Below are 7,381 nucleotides of genomic sequence, written 5' to 3'. Positions count from 1 at the left end.
ATGCAGTGGCTCACACCTACAGGTAATCTCAGTGCTTTGGAGGCAGACGTGGGAGGATCTCTTAAGGCCAGGAGTTCAAGACCAACCTGGGCAATATTCTTATTCTTGGGCCCATGGATAGTTTCAGGGGAGTAAAAACATACAACATTTTATCTGTGTGTATGTACATTTTCCCGAGGAGAAGTTATCCAAGCTCTGTTATCAGATTCTCGAGTCTGTGTCCAAAAAAATGTTAAGAACTACTGATCTAGTCCAACTATCTCAATATCTACGTTAAGATACTAAGATATTTTATGGTACTAAAGTGGACTAAGTACCCTGAATAAACGTCTGAAAACAATTATGGATAAAAGAAGAAAATTTTTTTTACTGCACTGATGAGTTGGCAAGAAAGTAAGGGATACTCAGGCCAAAGAAGTCACGAATTCAAAGGCAAGTTGAGCAATGAAACAGACTTTTGCCTTTTGGACATTTTTATTTTATTTTTATTTTTTATTGTCTAACCTATTTGCAATTAAAAAAAAATTTTTTTTTTAAATTTTTGTGATATAGTCTTGCTCTGTCACCCAGGCTGGAGTGCAGTGGCATAGTCTCGGCTCACTGCAACCTCCACCTCCAAGGCTCAAGGGATTCTCGTGCCTCAGCCACCTGAGTAGCTGGGACTACAGGCGCGTGCCAGCCTGTCCCACTAATTTTTGTATTTTTAGTAGAGATGGGTTTTTGCCATGTTGGCCAGGTTGGTCTCGAACTGGCCTCAAGTGATCTGCCTGCCCTGGCCTCCCAAAGTGCTGGGATTACAGGCATAAGCCACTGTGCCCGGCTTCTGTTAACAAGTTATTTTTTGTTTTTGTTTGTTTGTTTTGGTTTTTTTTTTGTTTTGTTTTGTTTTTTTTTTTTTGAGACGGAGTCTTGATCTGTCACCCAGGCTGGAGAGAGTGGCGCGATCTTGGCTCACTGCAAGCTCTGCCTCCTGAGTTGACACCATTCTCCTGCCTCAGCCTCCCTAGTAGCTGGGACTACAGGCGCCCGGCTAATTTTTTTGTATTTTTAGTAGAGACGGGGTTTCACCATGTTAGCCGGGATAGTCTCGATCTCCTGACCTGGTGATCCGCCCACCTCGGCCTCCCAGAGTGCTGGGAATACAGGCGTGAGCCACCGCGCCTGGTCAACAGGTTTTTAAGTGTACAGTTCAGTATTAACTATAAGCACAATACTGTACAGCAACTCTCTAGAACTTATTCATCTTGCGTGACTGAAACGTCATCATTTGAATTTTTTAAAATTTTAAACTTTTTAATTTTTTATTTTTTGAGACAAGGTTTTGCTCTGTTGCCCAGGCTGGAGTGCAGTGGCACCACCATGCCCAACTGCTTTTTTTTGTTTTGTTTTGTTTTGTTTTTTGTAGAGATGGGGCTCTCACTATGTTGGCTAGGCTGGTCTTGAACTTCTGGTTCTCACGCCATCCTCCCTCCTCAGCCTTCCAAAGTGCTGTAATTAAAGGTGTGACCCACTGCACCCAGCCCATTTTTTATTTATTTGTTTTTTTCCTTTTGTGGAGAATGGGGTCTTGCTATGTTGTCCAGGCAGTTCTTGAACTCTTGGGCTCAAGCTAACCTTCTACCTCTGCCTCCCTAAGTGTAGGGATTATAGGTGTGAGCCACTGAGCCTGGTCCAGTGAGTAATTTTTAATTCAGTAAACTTGAACTTGAATTTTCGTGGTCTCATGGGAGTGAGTGATTAGAGAGAACCAGTGGTGTGCTAGTTAACTGGCTCTCCAACAAAACAAAGCACTCTTTTGTGTACAGTTCAGTATTAACTATAAGCACAATGTTGTACACACATTTCTTAGTGTTTCAGTTTTTGTTGATTTCCATTAGGTAAACGTTCCCACCGTAGATTTCAAGCCGTCGGTGGTACTAAGAACTGGCACGAAAAATATTTGGTTCTTGTGAGCTGATAGGAGCAAACTCCAATACACACTACTGAGAGAAACTCAGGGCTCCTCTAAGGTGGGAAGTCTAAAAAACCTAAAACTGGGACTTCAGTGAATGTGTGAGCTAGATATAAACACCACTACCTCCCAACAGACTGAAAAGAAAAATGCCTATCTTGATTTCCCTATTCTTAAGAGAAAAATACCACACCCAAAGTGCTGGGATTACCAGTGTTGAGCCACCATGCCCATCCCCCTTGCTCTCTTTTGCTATGTGCTTTAGGAGGTAGGTGACGGTGTAGTCTAAACTGGCACAGCAGCTGGAGGACACAACTGTAGGTATAAACAATAAGCAAGAATTCATTGGCACTAAAAATTTTTAAAAAGAATTATAAAATCAGTGAAAAGATATCCTAAAATTAAGAAAAAATAATGACATGATACAAACAAAAACTGTATTTGCCACCAGCAGGCAGAAATAAAAAGTGATCCTAGATGGAAAAAATGAAAGACAAGAAGGAATATGGAACAAAGAAAATGGTACATGTGTGGGTAAGTCTAAACAAACGTTGTATTAACATTAATAACAATGTCTTATGGGCTTAAAAACACAGGCCAGGTGTGGCGGCTCACGCCCGTAATCGCAACGCTTTGGGAGGCTGAGATGGGCAGATCACTTGAGGTCAGGAGTTTGAGACCAGCCTGGCCAACATGGTGAAACTCCGTCTCTACTAAAAATACAAGTATTAGCTGGGAGTGGTGGTGCGCCTGTAGTCCCAGCTACTCGGGAGGGTGAGGCACAAGAATTTCTTGAACCGCGGAGGCAGAAGTTGCAGTGAGCCAGGATCGTACCCCTGCATTTTAGCCTGGGTAACTCAGAGTGAAACTCTCAAAAAAAAAAAAAAAGGTATAATTTGCAAACTACGTAAGGAGAAAAATGAAATAAAGAATAATTAAGAAAGCCAAAAAGAATAGAAAAGGAAACCTTAGAAAAGGTGGGGAAAATACAAAACAATAGGATATACATAAATAAATAATGTGTGTGCGCACACATGCACATATCAGTATATTAATAAATGTAAATGGACTAAATGCCTCAGTTAAAAGACAAAGATTGCTAGACTAGACAAAGCAAATGAACCCAGTTATAAGCTGTTCACAAGAAGCATATCTAGGCCGGGCACGGTGGCTCACGCCTGTAATCTCAGCACTTTGGGAGGCTGAGGCAGGGAGATCACCTGATGTCAGGAGTTCGAGACTGGCCTGGCCTGGCCAACGTGGTGAAACCGCATCTCTACAAAAGTGTAAAAACTAGTCAGGCATGATGGCAGGTGCCTGTAATCCCAGTTACTCCGGAGGCTGAGGCAGGAGAATCACTTGACCCTGGGAGGCAGAGGTTGCAGTGAGCTGAGATTGCACCACTGCACTCCAGCCCAGGTGACAGAGCAAGACTTCATCCCAAAAAAAAAAAAAAAAAAAAAGGCATATCTAAATAAAACATAATAATACAGAAAGGTTGAAAGTAAGAGGATGAAAAGAATCTGTCAAATACTAACCAAAGAAGGGTGATATGTCTATATTAATTCTAGTCCACATAGACTTTAAGGTAAAAGCATTATGAGAGATAAAAGGGTCACTTCATAATGACAAAAGGTCCAAATCATCAGAAAGAACAATCCTACATTTATACCCACCTTATAACACAACTTAAATATATATAAAGCAGAAAAAAGTTAAGGAAAGTAAAATAAAAATAGGTAAATTCACAACACAGTGGAAGATGTTAGCACACTATTAAAGTAGTATAATTACTACTAATTTGTAGTAATTACTGATATATATATATTTTTAAATTGTTTTTTAAATTAGCTACTTGGGAGTCTAAGGTGGGAGGATCACTTGAGCCTGGAATTTTTGAGGCTGCAGTGAACTGGGTCATGCCACTGCACTCCAGCCTGGGCAACAGAGCAGGACTCCGTTCCAAAAAAAAATCTAGCTGCTTTGTACTGTTCTTCTTCCCTATCCTGCTTCCCCTATTTCCTACTGGTTTCTCCTGGGACCATTTCTTTTTTTTTTTTTTTTTTTGGATACAGAGTCTCACTCTGTCACCCAGACTGGAGTACAGTGGTTTGATCTCGGCTCACTGCAACTTCTGCCTCCTGAGTTCAAGTGATTCTCTTGCCTCAGCATCCCGAGTAGCTGGGATTATAGGCACATGCCACCATGCCCGGCTAATTTTGTGTATCTTTAGTAGAGATAGGCTTTTGCCATGTTGGCCAGGCTGGTATAGAACTCCCGACCTCAGGTGATCTGCCCGCCTCGGCCTCCCAAAGTGCTGAGATTACAGGCGTGAGCCACCATGCCTGGCCTGTTTTTCTTATTAAAATATGGAATGCTTCACAAATTTGTATGTCATCCTTGTGCAGAGGCCATGCTAATCTTCTCTGTATCATTCCAGTTTTAGTACATGTGCTGCCGAAGTGATCACTGCCATTCGTTTTTTTAAATTCAAATGATTATACCTCCTCCAGGAAGCCTTCCCTGAGAGCCACCCTCAGAATGATGCCCCAGAGGGGGCCCAAAACAGGTACTCCACACTAACCCATGCATGTTATTGTCCCTACATTTACCTTAGTGTTCTATAGTGACCATTCCATCTCCCCGACGATGGGGTAAGTCCCTCAAAGGTACTTTGTTCTTTTATTTTTTATTTTTTTTGAGACAGAGTTTTGCTCTTGTTGCCCAGGCTGGAATGCAATGGCAAGATCTCGACTCACCGCAACCTCTGCCTCCCGGGTTCAAGTGATTCTCCTGCCTCAGCCCCCCGAGTAGCTGGGATTACAGGCATGCACCACCACACCTGACTAATTTTCTATTTTTAGTAGAGACGGGATTTCTCCATGTTGGTCAGGTTGGCCTTGAACTCCCAACCTCAGGTGATCCGCCTGCCTCGGCCTCCCAAAGTGCTGGTATTACAGGAATGAGCCACTGCGCCCGGCCTACTTTGTTGTTTTCTGTACCCCCAGCACCTAGCTCAGGGCCTGGCACATAGCAGAAGCTAAAAATATTTGTTTACTATCACAAAGAAGATGATGGAAAAAGAAAAACAAAACCAAACAAAACAAATTTGTAGGGGGCTGGGTGCAGTGGCTCATGCTTGTAATCCCAGCACTTTGAGAGGCTGAGACCAGGGATTGCTTGAGCCCAGGAGTTTGAGACCAGCTTAGGTGAAGTAGCAAGACCCTGTCTCTACAAAAAATAATAATAATAAAAAATTAGCCAGGCATGGTGGTGTGCTTGTGGTCCCAGCTACTCTGGAGGCTAAGTTGGGAGGACTGCTTGGGCCCAGGAGGTTGAGGCTGCAGTGAACCGTGATCACACCACTGCACTCCAGCCTGGATGACAGAGCCAGACCCTTTCTCAAAAACAAAAAATTTTTTTTAATTGTAGGATGAATCAGTGAATGCAGCTTACATGTGGTAGAGGCAGCTTTAATCTGCATTTGGCTGCAAAGCCTGAGCATTACCAGGGACTGGAGGCAGACTTGTTGAGACTGAAGTTTTTTTCAGGCTCAGTAGTTCCCTGTTCCCAGCCTTGCTGAGGCTGTAGGTGCTTCTAAAGAGGCCACAGCCCAGCCCAGGGGACTTGAGTTCCCCTGTGCCCATACTTTTCAATGTACCCTCCTTTCAATGTGCCCTCAGTTGGAAAAATGAGCCTGGGTGGCACTGTAACTAACCCAAGGTGGTGGGTTCTGCGAGCCTCCTCTCCTGGACTCCCCCTCATTTGGGGCTCAGTCTGGTGGCACTGCTGACCCTCCTCTCCTTCCTTCCTGCCTTCTGTGCGGTGCCCTGCACCATGCTCCCCATCATTCACTCCCTCTCCTTTCCACCTCTGGCCAGGAGCCTGGGACACAGGGCTGTGAGAAACCCTTTGAAGAATAATGTCTCCAGAAAGCTCCTGTTTCTCAACCATAGTTTGCCTGAGGAAAACAGCCGCTTCCTCCTGGGGCTGAAGTCTCCCACGGGAGTCTCTAGCTCCCAGGTCTGTTAAATAACCTTATTGAAGAACCTCAGGCCTGGGACACCAAGGGTTCTGGCCCTCTCCTGGGGGCCTGGCCTTTGGGTGAAGCTCCCCGAGACAGGGGCTATGCCTCCCCTGGACAAAGGCTGTTCTTTCCTGTGTAAGAACATGGTAACTCTGGGATATGGCACCGGGGCAGGTGGACACACTGGTCACGGCGAGAGACTGAGCATCTTCAGCCAGTGGGGCTCTCTGCTGCCTTTTCCCAAGGCGCCTGGCTCTCAGCTGTTTTCCTCCCTCTGGGCTGTGGAATTGTCTACAGATCCTCTCTTCTCAAGAGGAGGAAAGGAGATGTTGGCTCTCTCCATGAAGCACCCAAACACCCTCTCCTCCCCCAGCACAGACAACTCCTTTTTTTTTGTGAGACGGAGTCTCGCTCTGTAGTCCAGGCTGGAGTGCAGTGGTGCGATCTCGGCTCACTTCAACCTCCACCTCCCGGGTCCCGGTTCAAGCAATTCTCTTGCCTCAGCCTCCCAAGTAGCTGGGATTGCAGGCGCCCACCAACATGCCTGGCTAATTTTTTGTATTTTTAGTAGAGATGGGGTTTCACCATTTTGGCCAGGCTGATCTTGAACTCCTGATGTCAGGTGATCCACCCACCTCGGCCTCCCAAAGTGCTGGGATTACAGGCATGAGCCACCACGCCCGGCCCATGTTAAATTCTTTAGCAACTGCTGCCCTTTAACCTCCAAGTGCAGTGAAGGAGATAAAAAGGGAACAAGGTGACCTTGACCCCACAATCCACTCTCCAGGATCTGGGGAGAGTGGTTGGGGAGAGCGGTTGGGGAGAGCAGGCTGTTGGTCAGCTACAAGCCCAGATGCTCTCTGGAGAGGACCTAGCCTGCCCAGCAGAAGGGGTCAGCAGGGTAGATGTGTTGGGTCCTGGCCTGGGACAGGGCTGGTGGCTGTAAGGCACCTGCTTGTGTGCAGGTGGGAATCCTGAAGTCACAGAACTCACCTGGAGGACCCCTCACTTCCCTTCAAAGTGCTTTCCCTCCACCACATTTCAGTGGGATTTCTGGCATCCCTGGGGTCATATTTTTGGGAAAATGAGTGGTGTGACGCCCTTGATCATCAAAGCAGCAGCTGGCACCTGTACAGGTCACCTTAGAAAGTGCTTTCCCAGGCCAGGCACAGTGGCTCATGCCTGTAATCCCAGCTCTTTAGGAGGCCAAGGCGGGCACATCACCTGAGGTCAGGAGTTCGAGACCAGCCGGGCCAACATGGTGAAACCCCCGTCTCTACTAAAAATACAAAAATTAGCTGGGCGTGGTGGTGTATACCTGTAATCCCAGCTACTCGGGAGGCTGAGGCAGGAGAATCGCTTGAATCTGGGAGGTAGAAGTTGTAGGGAGCCAAGATTGTGCC

At 45.9% G+C, this 7,381-nt stretch overlaps 1 non-coding gene across 1 annotated transcript; it reads right to left on the bottom strand.

Moving 5' to 3' along the window:
* Nucleotides 1-4,314: 4,314 nt before the first annotated feature.
* On the bottom strand, nt 4,315-4,421 carry LOC112129318 (U6 spliceosomal RNA). The gene has a single exon (XR_002911720.1). It is a non-coding gene; the product is annotated as a U6 spliceosomal RNA (small nuclear RNA).
* Nucleotides 4,422-7,381: the final 2,960 nt, after the last annotated feature.

Source organism: Pongo abelii, chromosome 16 (genome assembly GCF_028885655.2).
Source record: "Pongo abelii isolate AG06213 chromosome 16, NHGRI_mPonAbe1-v2.0_pri, whole genome shotgun sequence".
Taxonomy (NCBI): Eukaryota; Metazoa; Chordata; class Mammalia; order Primates; family Hominidae; genus Pongo; species Pongo abelii.
The sequence above is the reverse complement of the archived record's forward strand: the minus strand, read 5'-3'. Positions and strand labels throughout refer to the sequence as shown.